Source organism: Somniosus microcephalus, unplaced genomic scaffold (genome assembly GCF_052327205.1).
Source record: "Somniosus microcephalus isolate GS21.2 unplaced genomic scaffold, FLI_Smic_1.0 unresolved_chr3, whole genome shotgun sequence".
NCBI classification, from domain to species: domain Eukaryota; kingdom Metazoa; phylum Chordata; class Chondrichthyes; order Squaliformes; family Somniosidae; genus Somniosus; species Somniosus microcephalus.
In genome coordinates this window covers 72,456,284-72,470,026 of record NW_028225181.1, presented here as the reverse complement: position 1 = coordinate 72,470,026, position 13,743 = coordinate 72,456,284, and the positions used below count along the sequence as shown (strand labels likewise).

The following is a 13,743-nucleotide window of genomic DNA, read 5'->3' as shown; positions in this document are numbered from 1 at the left end:
GAGACTATCGGCACAATCTACTCAATCTCTCATCCCAGGGATCAATCTAGTGAGTCTTGGTTGCACCGCCTCTAAGGCAAGTATGTCCTTCCTCAGATAAGACCAGAACTGTGCCCAGTACTCCAGGTGTGGTCTCACCAAGGCCCTGTACAATTGGAGCAAGACTTCCTTATTCTTGTACTCCAACCCCCTTGCAGTAAAAGCCAACATGCCATTTGCCTTCCTAATTGTTTGCTGTACCTGCATGCTAACATTCTGTGTTTCCTGTACGAGGACACCGAAATCTCTCTAAACACCAACATTTAATAGTTCCTCAATATTAAAAAAACTGTTTTCCTATTTTTCCTATCAAAGTGAATAACCTCACAATTCTCCACATTATACTCCATCTGCTGTCTTATTGCCCCCTCACCTAACCTGTCTACATCACTTTGCAGGTTGCTTGTGTCCTCCTCTCAGCTTACTTTCCCACCAAGCTTTGTATTGTCAGCAAACCTGAATACATTGCACTCGGTCCCTTCATCTAATCATTGATATAGTTTGTAAATAGCTGAGGCCCAAGCATCCTTGCGGCACCCCACGAGTTACAGCCTGCCAATCAGAAATTGACCTGTTTATTCCTACTCTGTGTTATCTGTCAGTCAACCAATCCTCTCTCCAAGCTAATACATTGCCCTCAATCCCACGAGCCCTTATCTTGCTTAGCAACCTTTTATGTGGCACCTTATCGAATGCCTTTTGCAAATCCAAATATACTACATCCACTGGTTCGCCTTTATCTACCCTGCCAGTTGCATCCTTAAAAAATCTAATACATTTGTTAAACACGATTTCCCATTCATAAAACTATGTTCACTCTGCCTAAGTGCCCTGTTACCACTTCCTCAGTAATGGATTCCAGCGTTTTCCCCACGACTGATGTCAGGCTAACTGGACTGTAGTTCCCTGTTTTTGCTCTCCCTCCTTTCTTGACGAGAATGCTTGGGCCGATGGGCCCTCCCCAGAGGAGGATTAATGCTCGTGCCTATGGGGCCCTCCCCTATGGATGGATGAATGCTGCTGATGGCCCACAGCGCCTTATTGGTACCCAGTTTTGAGCTGCTAGGTCTGTTCAAATTCTATCGCACTTAGCACAATGGATCGTTTGCACAGTGTGAAGACACTTGGTGTAATCTGTAAATTCCAACAACATGCCTCCAGTTTCTGAGTCCAAATGATAGTGAACACCAGTGGTCCCAGCACGGATCCGTGTGGGACACCAGTTCTCACTTTCTGCCAGTCCAAGAAACTCCACTTAACTTCCACCCTCTGATTTCTGTTTTGGAGCCATCTTTCCACCCATTCTGCTACCTGGTCCTTGAATCCACACAGCCTGACCTTGGTCATCCTGTAGATTGTACTTACTGTGGACACAGTACATCAATGGTGGAGGGGGTGGATATTGAGTTCTGTGCCAAGGCGCTGATGAAGTGAACTTCACTGTCGTGTTTTAGGCAACGCTGGTGTCGTTTTTCACCTCCTTCCACCTTTATAAGAATTGTTGCCGAATTATTAAATCCATTTACAGCCTCACGAGCAGGACAGGCAAACAACGAGGCCTCATAAGTTTCCCTCAGAATTACAGACGGGTGGAAGGTGGGAAGTGGTGTTCCACGGGGATCGGTGCTGGGACCACTGTTGTTCACCATTTACATGAATGATTTGGACTTGGGAATCAGAAGTACAATTTCAAAATTTGCAGATGACACTAATTTGGGGGATGTAGTTAATACTGAGGAAGACTGCGATAGCATCCTTGTAGAATTATTCAGTTGTGTTCAGTAAATAGCACCATCTTTTAATTTGCCTTGACTGATCACATCACTATATAGTTATGTGAAAAACAGAAATCATTAACAGCTCCCAATTTCAGAATTGTCAGATTCAAACTCAACTTCTTCCAAGTACAATCTAACATTCAAAAATTGTAATGGATGTAGGCGAGATATTAGGACTGTTGTCTAACACAATCCAAACACAGTGACACACAGACAGATGGGCAGGTGTAGCTTCACAGCGAATCCTTTCAAGCCTCACTAAAAAGTGGCAGACTGGCAATCCATTGTTCACTAATGGAGTTGTGATCTTTGTAAATTAAGAAAGGAAATGCATGGAAATGTGTCAAAGAGTTGATTAACAGAGTGAGGCATCATCTCCCTTTGATTTCTATTTCTGACACCAGGCAACAGAACATAGGTCATTACAACACAACATAAACAGACTCTTCAGGTGTGAGACATCAGACTTCAGAACAATACATCTGCCAGCTCTGGCCACAAACCTCAGTACAGTCAACCTTTCAGCAGCTGCAGCCCTGATTAAATAACTAATAGTTTAACATGTCTAGTAGAGCTTTTGTATCAAAATAGAAGAAATGTATTTGTGACACACACACAATTAATAATTCAATCACAATGTGATTGTGAGGATCGATTATCACCTCTTGATACCTTCCGTGCCCACCGGTCGAGGAAGGAATCAAGTGAACTGGTGGACACTGCCTGCTCCCTCTCCAGGGCCACCCAGGCACGGACAAGACCACGGGAGAGAGGCAGACAACCAGAGCGACCCCCCCATGGGCCCCACCCATCCTGGACCTACAAATTGCTGTTTTCGCCAGGCCCAAGAGCAGGTCCAGGAGAAGATCCTCCCACTTACCCACCCCCCTCCGCACCGGGTGGCCAAAGATTGGGAGTGTGGGGCTAAAGCATAACCAAGAGTTGAGGAGCAGCCCCTTCAGGTAACTGCACAGGGGCTGCAACCTCTCACACTGAATATATACATGGCCCATGGACTCCTCTAGGCCACAGAAACCGCATCTGGGCTTGGAGTCCAGAAAGGAGCTTAAAAACTGTTGCACACGACAGCTCTTCATAACAGTCTCCACCCCAGATCCCCAATGGTATTGGGAAGGACCCCCCCGTAGAGAGCTCTCCATTGGGGACCCCTGCCTCCACCAGACAGCAAGCTTACCTGCCAGTCTGATTGACATTGGGCAATAAGCTAAATTAATCAATAAATGATACAGAAACCCAAGTCCCCGGGTCCTCAGCCCTGGTGTGAAGTACGCTGGCCACCAATTTTCCGTTACTAACACGCACCTCAGGCCGCACCCAGTCTGGTTTAATTGCTAAATGTTTTCTAACTCGGGTTCAGGCCTGTCATTCTACGGGAAACTTACAAGGCCTCATTTATTGATGTGTCCCACCCGAGCGGCTGTTAATGGCTTTAATAAACTGGCAGCAAGGTTTTTTTTTAAAAAGGTGGAAAGAGGTGAAAAACGCCACTAGCGATGCCTCAAAACTCACGGACAAAGAAATCCACTTCATCAGCGCCCCTACCACAGGACTCAATATCCACCCCCTCCACCACTGGTGCAATGTGTCTGCAGTATGTACGGTCTACAAGATGACCACGGTCAGGCCGTGTGGAGTCAAGGGCCAGGCAGAATGGATGGAAAGATCACAACAATCTTCTCTTAACTCCAACCCTCTGATTTCCATTTTGTAGCCATCTTTCATAGAAACATAGAAACATAGAGATAGGAACAGGAGTAGGCCATTCGGCCCTTCGAGCCTGCTCCGCCATTCAATGAGATCATGGCTGATCCTCGTCTGAGATCATAGCTGATCTTACCAGTTCAGTACCCCGTCCCCGCCTTTTCTCCGTAACCCTTAATCCCCTTAGCCTTCAGAAATATATCCAATTCTCTCTTGAAAATATTTATTGAATTAGCCTTCGCAGCCCTCTGTGGCATGGAATTCCACAGGCTCACCACTCTTTGAGTGAAGAAATTCTTCCTCATCTCTGTTTCAAATGATTTGCCCGCTATTTTTAGACTGTGGCCCCTGGTTCTGTGCTCCCCGGCCATTGGAAACATTCTCTCTGAATTCAGCCTGTCCAGGCCTGCCATAATTTTATATGTTTCGATGAGATCCCCTCTCAATCTTCTAAACTCCAGTGAGTACAAGCCCAAACTATTTAATCTCTCTTCGTAGGTCATTCCCGCCATTCCAGGTATCAGCCTGGTGAATCGCCGTTGCACTCTTTCCATGGCAAGAACATCCTTCCGCAGATGGGGCGACCAAAACTGTACACAATACTCCAGATGCGGTCTCACCAGCACCTTGTACAGCTGTAGTAAGGTATCCCTATTCCTATACTCGAACCCCCTTGATATGAAGGCCAACATACCATTTGCCTTCTTAATCGCCTGTTGCACCTGCATGCTCTCCTTCAGTGACTGGTGCACAAGAACACCCAGGTCCCTCTGCACTTCCCCATCTCCCAATCTATTGCCGTTTAGATAATAATCTACCCTCCTGTTTTTACCCCCAAAGTGGATAACCTCGCATTTATCCACATTATAGTGCATCTGCCACGTATCCGCCCATTCCCCCAACCTGTCCAAATCGCACTGTAGCCTCCTGACATCCATTCTGCAGCCTGACCTTGGGTCATCTTGTAGATCTTACATACTGTTTATGGATAGCAAGTTGGTCACAAAACATAAAACAGAGTAGGGGTTGGGAGTAGCTACTCAGACTGGCAAAAGGTGGGAAGTGGTGTTCCACAGGAATCGGTGCTGGGATCACGTTCAAAAACGATCTGGACTCGAGAATCAGAAGAACAATTTCAAAGTTTGTCAATAACACTAAATTGGAAGGTAGAGTTAATACTGAGGAAGACAAAATGGAAGAAGATAATAATACATTTCAGAATGTGCATGTAATTGGCAAATGAATTTCATTATAGATCAGTGTGAGGTGGTGTGTTAATGAATGCCACTGTAGATGAGTGTGAGGTGGTGTGTTAATGAATTTCACTATAGATCCATGCGAGGTGGTGTGTTTTGGTGGGAAGAATAAGGAGGGCACTCACTATTTGAACAAGGGGGTGAAATTGGGTTGCTTTGCGCCTCCCGCGATATTCAGCAGGTTAGCAGCGACAGTAGCCGGTAGCGCCCCGCAGCACTGCACTGCCGGGAATGGCTTCATCACCATGCGCAGAGCCCCGGCTGCAACCTTGGGTTGTGAACCCTGACCTATCGCCGGACAATATGTCCGACAGGGTCAGGGGTCCTTCCTGCAGCCGTGGCAGCACCACTTAAAGGGCAGGTGTCGGGTGGTAACTTTTTATTTTGGCCAACTGCGAGCACCTGCCCCCTTCCCTCTTCGGGCTGATGGCCGCGATCGCTCAGCCCGGCGCTCCTCTTGATTCGACACCCCGCTCCCCGGTGGTCCAGCAGGGCCCCGGTGTGCGCAGTGCTAGGCCAATCCCCTTTAATCGGGGCGGGGTGGTCTGCTAGGACGCAGTGCTATGTGCCGACGGGCGTGGCGCTGTTACATGAAGCACCGCGAAATTCACTGGTAGCGCCTCAAGATGGGCCGATGGGCCGAAATGGCCTCTATCTGCACTGTGGGGTTTCTGTGAAGAGGGGAGCGCTTCCAGTAGCACCCTGCCTGGGGCGCTACCACGGAATTTAATGCACAGGGGCGCTAACTTTTTTCGGCGCTAAAGTTAGCCCCAATGACATTAGCGACCCAAAGGGGGCATCACCGAAATTTCCCCCTAAGAGTCTAAATGGGCTGGAGGAGCAGAGGGATCCAGGGACACAGATACACAAATCACTAAAAGTAGCGACACAGGTTAATAAGGCCATTAAAAAAAAAAGCACTGGGGTACATTCCTAAAGGAGCCTTCGCTTCCGTTCCTAGGAGCTCTGAACCATGGCAGAGCACGGCTGGGACACGTTTCTCACACGCCTCGAGATTAACCCGCACGGGGACTTTGCTGTCAGTGAAGAGAGACAAGAAAGACCAAAGTGCCGTTTGCCCCTCTCAGTGTGGCCCTGAAGGACTGTGTCCAGGCTGGAGTTCTGTTCCCACCATACGATCCTCCCCCCGATTGTCCTTTGAGCTCCAGCCAGGTGATGCTAAACACTCAGGTGGGAAAGACAAAAATCTACAACAATGTATTTAAAACAAAGCTGGTTTATTTGACATCTCGCCAGAATATTAAACTGCAGCCCAGTTATAGGGGTTATTAACATCAGCAGAAACAAACCCCAACTGTCAGAATGAACATGGTTCAGTCCTGGATGTGATTAACAGCAGCAACAGAATCCAACCCCTGCAGTCACTTGTGAGCTCGCTGGTGTTTCAGCAAGTTGGATGACTGAGTGAATCTCTTCCCACACTCAGAGCAGGTGAACGGCCTCTCCCCAGTGTGAACTCGCTGGTGTATAGTGAGCTCAGATGATCGCCTGAACCCAGTCCCGCAGTGAGAGCACCTGAACGGTCTCTCATCAGTGTGAACACTTTGATGGGCCGTCAGTGCCCCAGAACTTTTAAAGCACTTCCCACAGTTCGAGCATTTAAAAGGTCTCTCATCAGTGTGAACTCGCTGGTGTGTCAGCAGGTGGGATGAATTAGTGAATCCCTTCCCTCAGACGGAGCAGGTGAACAGCCTCTCCCCAGTGTGAGTGTGCTGGTGTGTCAGCAGGGTGGATGAACGAGTGAATCCCTTCCCACACACGGAGCAGGTGAACGGTCTCTCCCCAGTGTGAGCTCGCTGGTGTATCAGCAGGTTGGATGAATTAATGAATCCCTTCCCACACTCAGAGCAGGTGAACGGCCTCTCCCCGGTGTGAGTGTGCTGGTGTGTCAGCAGGGTGGATGAACGAGTGAATCCCTTCCCACACACGGAGCAGGTGAACGGCCTCTCCCCAGTGTGAACTCGCTGGTGTATCAACAGGTTGGATGAATTAGTGAATCCCTTCCCACACTCAGAGCAGGTGAACGGCCTCTCCCCGGTATGAATGCGCTGGTGTGTCTGAAGGTTAGCTGAATGACTGAATCCCTTCCCACATTCAGAGCAGGTGAACGGCCTCTCCCCGGTGTGAATGCGCTTGTGTCTCGATAGGCCAAAGGGTTGGCTGAAGCCTCGTCCACACACAGAACACGTGTATGGTTTTTCCCCGCTGTGAACGGTGCTTTTTGCTTCCATGTTCAGAGGCCGATGATATTCAGATCCGATGAGTCGAGTGACTGTCAGATCTTGACGTGATGTTTGTTTGAGTTTCCTGTCTGTAAATCCTCCCCTTCTAATACTCTGTAAAAATATAAAACAGGGAGCGTGAGAGAGAACCCACAAGAAAACAAAGGCAGGTTGTGAAATTTTGCTCAATGAATCTGGTCAATTGTGGAGCCGGCGCTGGAAAAAAGTGACCATGAAAGCTGCCGGATTGTCATAAAAACCCAACTGGTTCACTGATGTCCTTCAGGGAAGGGAATCCGCCACCTGGTCTGGGCCTACACAAGACTCTGGCCTCTATTGGAGGAGAGAGAGAGAGAGAGAGCTGGGAGGGGGAGGGGGCGAAGGAAAGCAACTTTATACACCTGCAACTCGACCAGAACTTTGATAGAACCTCCAAAACCCGCAACCTCCACCACCTAGAAGGACAAGGGCAGCTGTTGTACGGGAGCACCATCACATCCAAGTTCCCCTCCAAGTCACACATCATCCTGACTCAGATATATTCATAGTTACTGGGTCATAATCCTGGAACTCCTTACCGAACAACATTGTGGGAATACCTTCACCACACGGACTGCAGTAGTTCAAGAAGGCGACTCACCACCCCCTTCTCAACGGGAAACTGGGGATTGGCAATATTTGCTGCTCTTGCGAGCTACGCCCACATCCCAAGAATGAATTAAAACAAATCTGTAGATATAAACTGGATTAAAAGCCTGTACAGAAATACTTGTTCCTAAAACAATACTCTTTTACATTGTACGGACAGTGTCTGTGTAACAACCTAATCTCCCCCAGAATCCACCTCCCTTGACAGTCTCACATTGGAAATTGTTGGGTCCTCCTGGGCTCAGAAGTACTGGAGGTTAAATCCAGCAGCTTCTCCTCCATCTCCACCTGAAACATACAAGCATAGAAGATAGGAGCAGGAGTAGGCCATTCGGCTTCTCGAGCCTGCTCCGCCATTCAATGCGATCATGGCTGATCATCCAAATTCAGTACCCGGTCCCTGCTTTCTCCCCATACCCCTTGATCCCTTTAGCTTCAAGAAATATATCGAACTCCTTCTTCAATATATTTCATGTATTGGCCTCTACTGCCTTCTGTGGTAGAGAATTCCACAGGTTCACCACTCTCTGGGTGAAGAAATTCCTCCTCATTTCTGTCCTAAATGGCTTGCCCCTTATCCTTAGACTGTTACCCCTGGTTCTGGATTCCCCGACCATCGGGAACATCCTTCCTCCATCTAGTCTGTCCAGTCCTGTCAGAATTTTATAAGTTTCAATGAGATCCCCTCTCATTCTTCTAAACTCCAGCAAGTACAAGCCCAATCGTCCCAATCTCTCCTCATACCTGGGATGGCAGGAATGATATATCAGCCTGGTGAATCTTCGTTGAACTCCTTCCACGGCAAGAACATCCTTCCTCAGATAAGGTGACCAAAACTGCACACAATACTCAAGGTGTGGTCTCACCAAGGCCATGTACAACTGCAGCAAGACATCCTTGTTCCTGTACTCAAACCCTCTCGCTCCGAAGGCCAACATACCATTTGCCTTCTTAACTGCCTGCTGCACCTGCATGCTTAGCTTCAGCGACTGGTGCACAAGGACACCCAGGTCTCGTTGCACTTCCCCTTCTCCCAATCTATTGCCATTCAGATAATAATCTGCCTTCTTGTTTTTGCCACAAAAGTGGATAACCTCACATTTATCCACGTTATATTGCATCTGCTATGCTTCTGCCCAATCACCCAACCTGTCCAAATCATCCTGTAGTTTCTCGGCATCCTCCTCACAGCACACACGCCCACCCAGCTGTGTGTCGTCTGCAAATTTGGAGATATTACATCTAGTTCCCTTGTCTAGATCATTTAATATATATTGTGAATAGCTGGGTTCCAAGGACCGATCCCTGCGGTACCCCACTAGTCACTGCCTGCCACTCGGAAAAAGACCCGTTTATTCCAACTCTTTGCTTTCTGTCTGCCAACCAGTTCTCTATCCAAGCCAATACCTTTCCCCCAATCCCAGGTGCCTTAACTTTACACACTAATCTCTTATGCGGGACCTTATCGAAAGCCTTCTGAAAGTCCAAATACACAACATCCACTGGTTCTCCCTTATCTATTTTACTAGTTACATCCTCAACAATGAAGCAACAAAATGACCTACACAGGCGGCCAGGGACCAACCTTCCATCAGCCTGCAATAAAACTCTTCCCCACAGCCGCTGACTAATGGCAGCCGCAGCACCCACAATTCCCCGCGCCCCAGAAACCGCTCTATGCAACGCGCTGATTTCCCCGCTGAGAGTGCGCATGCTCCCCGGGGCTGCGGGCCATTCTGGGAGCCTGGCTCCTGTCCTTTGTTCTGAGTCGGACTCAGTGGAACCAGCTGAAGAAACCGGGACGCGGCGGCTCGGATGGGAGAGGCGCTGCACCCTGGGTTTCCTGGTGCTGGGGCCCTGGCCACACGTCCGCCAGGCCCAGCCGCTCTGATTCTGATTGAGTTTTTGATGAAGTAACAGAGAGGGTTGATGAGGGCAATGCGGTTGACGTGGTGTACATGGATTTCCAAAAGGCATTCGACAAGTGCCACAAAATAGGCTTGCCAGCAAAGTTGAAGGCCATGGAATAAAAGGGACAGTGGCAGCCTGGATACGAAATTGGCAAAGTGACAGAAAACAGAGAGCAGTGGTGAACGGTTGTTTTTCGGAGTGGAGGAAGGTACACAGTGGTGTTCCCCAGGGGTCGGTACTAGGACCACTGCTTTCCTTGATATATATTAATGACTTAGACTTGGGTGTACAGGGCACAATTTCAAAATTTGCAGATGACACAAAACTTGGAAGTAAAGTGAACAGTGAGGAGGATAGTGATAGACTTCAAGAAGACAGACAGGCTGGTGGAATGGGCGGACATGTGGCAGATGAAATTTAACACAGAAAAGTGCGAAGTGATACATTTTGGTAGGAAGTACCAAGTGAGGCAATAAAAACTAAAGGGTACAATTCTAAAGTGTGTGCATGAACAGAGAGACCTGGGGGTATGTGTGCACAAATCGTTGAAGGTGGCAGGGCAGGTTATGAAAGCGGTTAAAAAAGCATACGGGATCCTGGGCTTAATAAATAGAGGCATAGAGTCCAAAAGCAAGGAGGTTATGATGAACCTTTATAAAACACTGGTTCGGCCTCAACTGGAGTATTGTGTCCAATTCTGGGCCCCGCACTTTAGGAAGGATGTGAAGGCCTTAGAGAAATTGCAGATAAGATTTACAAGAACACGGCTTTCAAAAGGGAATTACATAGAAACATAGAAGATAGGAGCAGGAGTAGGCCATTCGGCCCCTCAAGCCTGCTCCGCCATTCAATGAGATCATGGCTGATCATCCAAATTAAAGTACCCTGTCCCTGCCTTCTCACCATATCCCTTGATCCCTTTAGCCTTAGGAAATATAACTAACTCCTTCTTCAACATATTTAATGAATTGGCCTCCACTGCTTTCTGTGGTAGGGAATTCCACAGGTTCACCACTCTCTGGGTGAAGAAATTCCTCCTCATCTCTGGCCTAAATGGCTTACCCCTTATCCTTACACTGAGCCCTGGTTCTGGACTCCCCGGCCATCAGGAACATCCTTCCTGCATCTAGTCCTGTTGCAATTTTATAAGTTTCAATGAGATCCCCTCATTCTTCTAAACTCCAGCGAGTATAAGCCCAATCGACCCAATCTCTCCTCATACGTAATTCCTGCCATCCCAGGTATCAGTCTGGTGAACCTTCGCTGTACTCCCTCCATGGCAAGAACATCCTTCCTCAGATAAGGCGACCAAAACTGCACACAATACTCAAGATGTGGTCTCACCAAGGCCCTGTAGAACTGCAGCAAGGCATCCTTCTTCCTGTACTCAAACCCTCTCGCTCTGAAGGCCAACATACCATTTGCCTTCTTAACCGCCTGCTGCACCTGCATGCTTACCTTCAGCGACTGGTGCACAAGGACACCCAGGTCTCATTGCACTTCCCCTTCCCCCAATCTATTGCCATTCAGATAATAATCCGCCTTCCTGTTTTTGCCACCAAAGTGGATAACCTCACATTTATCCACATTATACTGCATCTGCCATGCTTCTGCCCAATCACCCAACCTGTCCAAATCATACTGGAGTTTTTCGGCATCCTCCTCACACACGCCCACCCTGCTTTGTGCCATCTGCAAACTTGGAGATGTTACATCTAGTTCCCTCGTCCAGATCATTTATATATATTGTGAATAGCTGGGGTCCTCGGACCGATCCCTGCGGTACCCCACTAGTCACTGCCTGCCACTCAGAAAAAGACCTGTTTATTCCAACTCTTTGCTTCCTGTCTGCCAACCAGTTCTTTATCCAAGTCAGTACCTTGCCCCCAATCCCATGTGCCTTAACTTTACATGCTAATCTCTTATACGGTACCTCATCGAAAGCCTTCTGAAAGTCCAAATACACCACATCCACTGGTTCTCCCTTATCTATTCTACCAGTTACATCCTCAAAAAATTCCAGTAGATTAGTCAAGCATGATTTACCTTTTGTAAATCCATGTAGACTTTGTCCGATCCTGTCACTGTTTTCCAAGTGCTCTGCTATTACATCTTTTGTAATGGACTCTTAGCATTTTTCCCCACTACCGATGTCAGGCTTACCGGTCTGTAATTCCCCATTTTCTCTCTACCACCTTTTTTGAATAGTGGGCTAACATGAGCTACCCTCCAATCCATGGGTATGGTTCCAGAGTCTATCAAATGTTGGAAGATGACCAGCAATGCATTTACTATTTCTAGGGCCACTTCCTTAAGTACCCCAGGATGTAGATTATCAGGCCCTGGGGATTTATCGGCCTTCAATCCCATCAATTTCCCCTAACACCATTTCCCTACAAATACTGATTTCTTTCAGTTCCTCCATCTCATTAGACCCTATGTTCCCCGACATCTCTGGGAGGTTATTTGTGTCCTCCTTTGTGAAGACAGAGCCAAAGTATGTATTTAATTGGTCTGCCTTTTCTTTGTTCCCCATTATAAATTCCCCTGATTCTGACTGCAAGGGACCTATGCTGACTTCACCAATCCTTTTCTCTTCACATATCTCCAGTTAGTTTTTATGTTCCCTGAAAGCTTACTCTCAAACTCTATTTTCCCCCCCTCTTAATTAATCCCTTTGTCCTCCTTTGCTGAATCCTAAATTGCTCCCAATCCTCAGGTTTATTACTTTTACTAGCCAATTTATATGTCCTCTCGTTGGATCTTATACTATCCCTAATTTCCCTTGTTAGCCACAGTTGAGTCACCTTTTTTGTTTTATTTTTATGCCAAACAGGGATGAACAAATTCTGTAGTTCATCCATGCCATCTTTGAATGTTTGCCATTGCCTAGCCACCGTCAACCCTTTGAGTAACATTCCCCAATCAATCCTACCCAACTCGCGCCTCATACCATCATAGTTTCCTTTATTTAAATTCAGGACCCTAGTCTCTGAGTCAACTACTTCACTCCCCACCTTAATGAAGAATTCTATCATATTATGATCGCTCGGACCCAAGGGGCCTCGTACAACAAGATTGCTAATTAACCCTCTCATTACCTAATACCCAGTCAAAGATGGCCTGATCTCTTGTTGGTTCCTCGACATATTGGTCCAGGAAACCATCCCGTATACACTCCAGGAATTCCTCCTCCATAATATGGTTACTAATTTGGTTAGCCCAATCTATATGTAGATTAAAGTCACCCATGATAACTGCTGTGCCCTTATTGCACGCGTCTAATTTCCCGTTTAATGCCATCCCCAACCTCCACATTACTGTTTGGAGGTCTGTATAACACTCCCACTAACGTTTTCTGTCCCATGGTATTTCTCAGCTCTACCGAAACAGATTCCACATCATCAGAGCTAATATCCTTTCTTTCAATTGTTAATCTCTTTAAAAAGCAATGCTACCCCACCTCCTTTTCCTTTTTGCCTATCTTTCCTGAATATTGATGTTGAGTTCCCAGCCTTGGCCACCCTGGAGCCATGGTTCCGTTATCCCAATCATCTCATACGTTTACCTCTATTTGCGCAACTAATTCATCCACCTTATTACGAATGCTCTTCGCATTAAGACACAAGGCCATCAGGCTTGTTTTTTTAACACTCTTACACCTTTTAGAATTATTATTTACTGTGGCTGTTTGATTTAAACCCATGATTTCTCTGACCGCCACCTTTGTTTTTCTCCTTCCTGTCTTTTGCTTCTATCCTGGTTTCCCTTTCCTCTGTCTCCTGCTCAGGTTCCCAACCCCCTGCCATTTTAGTTTAAACCCTCCCCCAGAGCACTAGCAAACACTCCCCAGGACATCAGTCCCAGTCCTGCCCAGGTGCAAACCGCCCGGTTCGTACTGGTCCCACCTCCCCCAGAACCGGCTCCAATGTCCCAGGATTTTGAATCCCTCCCCCTTGCACCATTCCTCTAGCCACGTATTCATCTGAAATATCCTTCTATTTCTACTCTGACTAGTACGTGGCACTGGTAGCAATCCTGAGATTACTACCTTGGAGGTCCTATTTTATTAATTTACCTAACTCCCTACATTCAGCTTTTAGGACCTCATCCTGTTTTTTTTACCTATATCGTTGGTACCTATAT

General features: G+C 47.3%; 1 pseudogene across 1 annotated transcript in view; it reads right to left on the bottom strand.

The window, feature by feature from the left end:
* LOC147091982 (uncharacterized) overlaps positions 1 to 13,743 on the bottom strand; it is a 104,817-nt pseudogene that overhangs the window by 79,073 nt on the left and 12,001 nt on the right. The window contains exon 3 of the transcript XR_015075169.1: positions 6,170 to 7,152. The product of XR_015075169.1 is annotated as an uncharacterized LOC147091982 (transcript). The remainder of the gene's footprint in view (positions 1 to 6,169; positions 7,153 to 13,743) is intronic.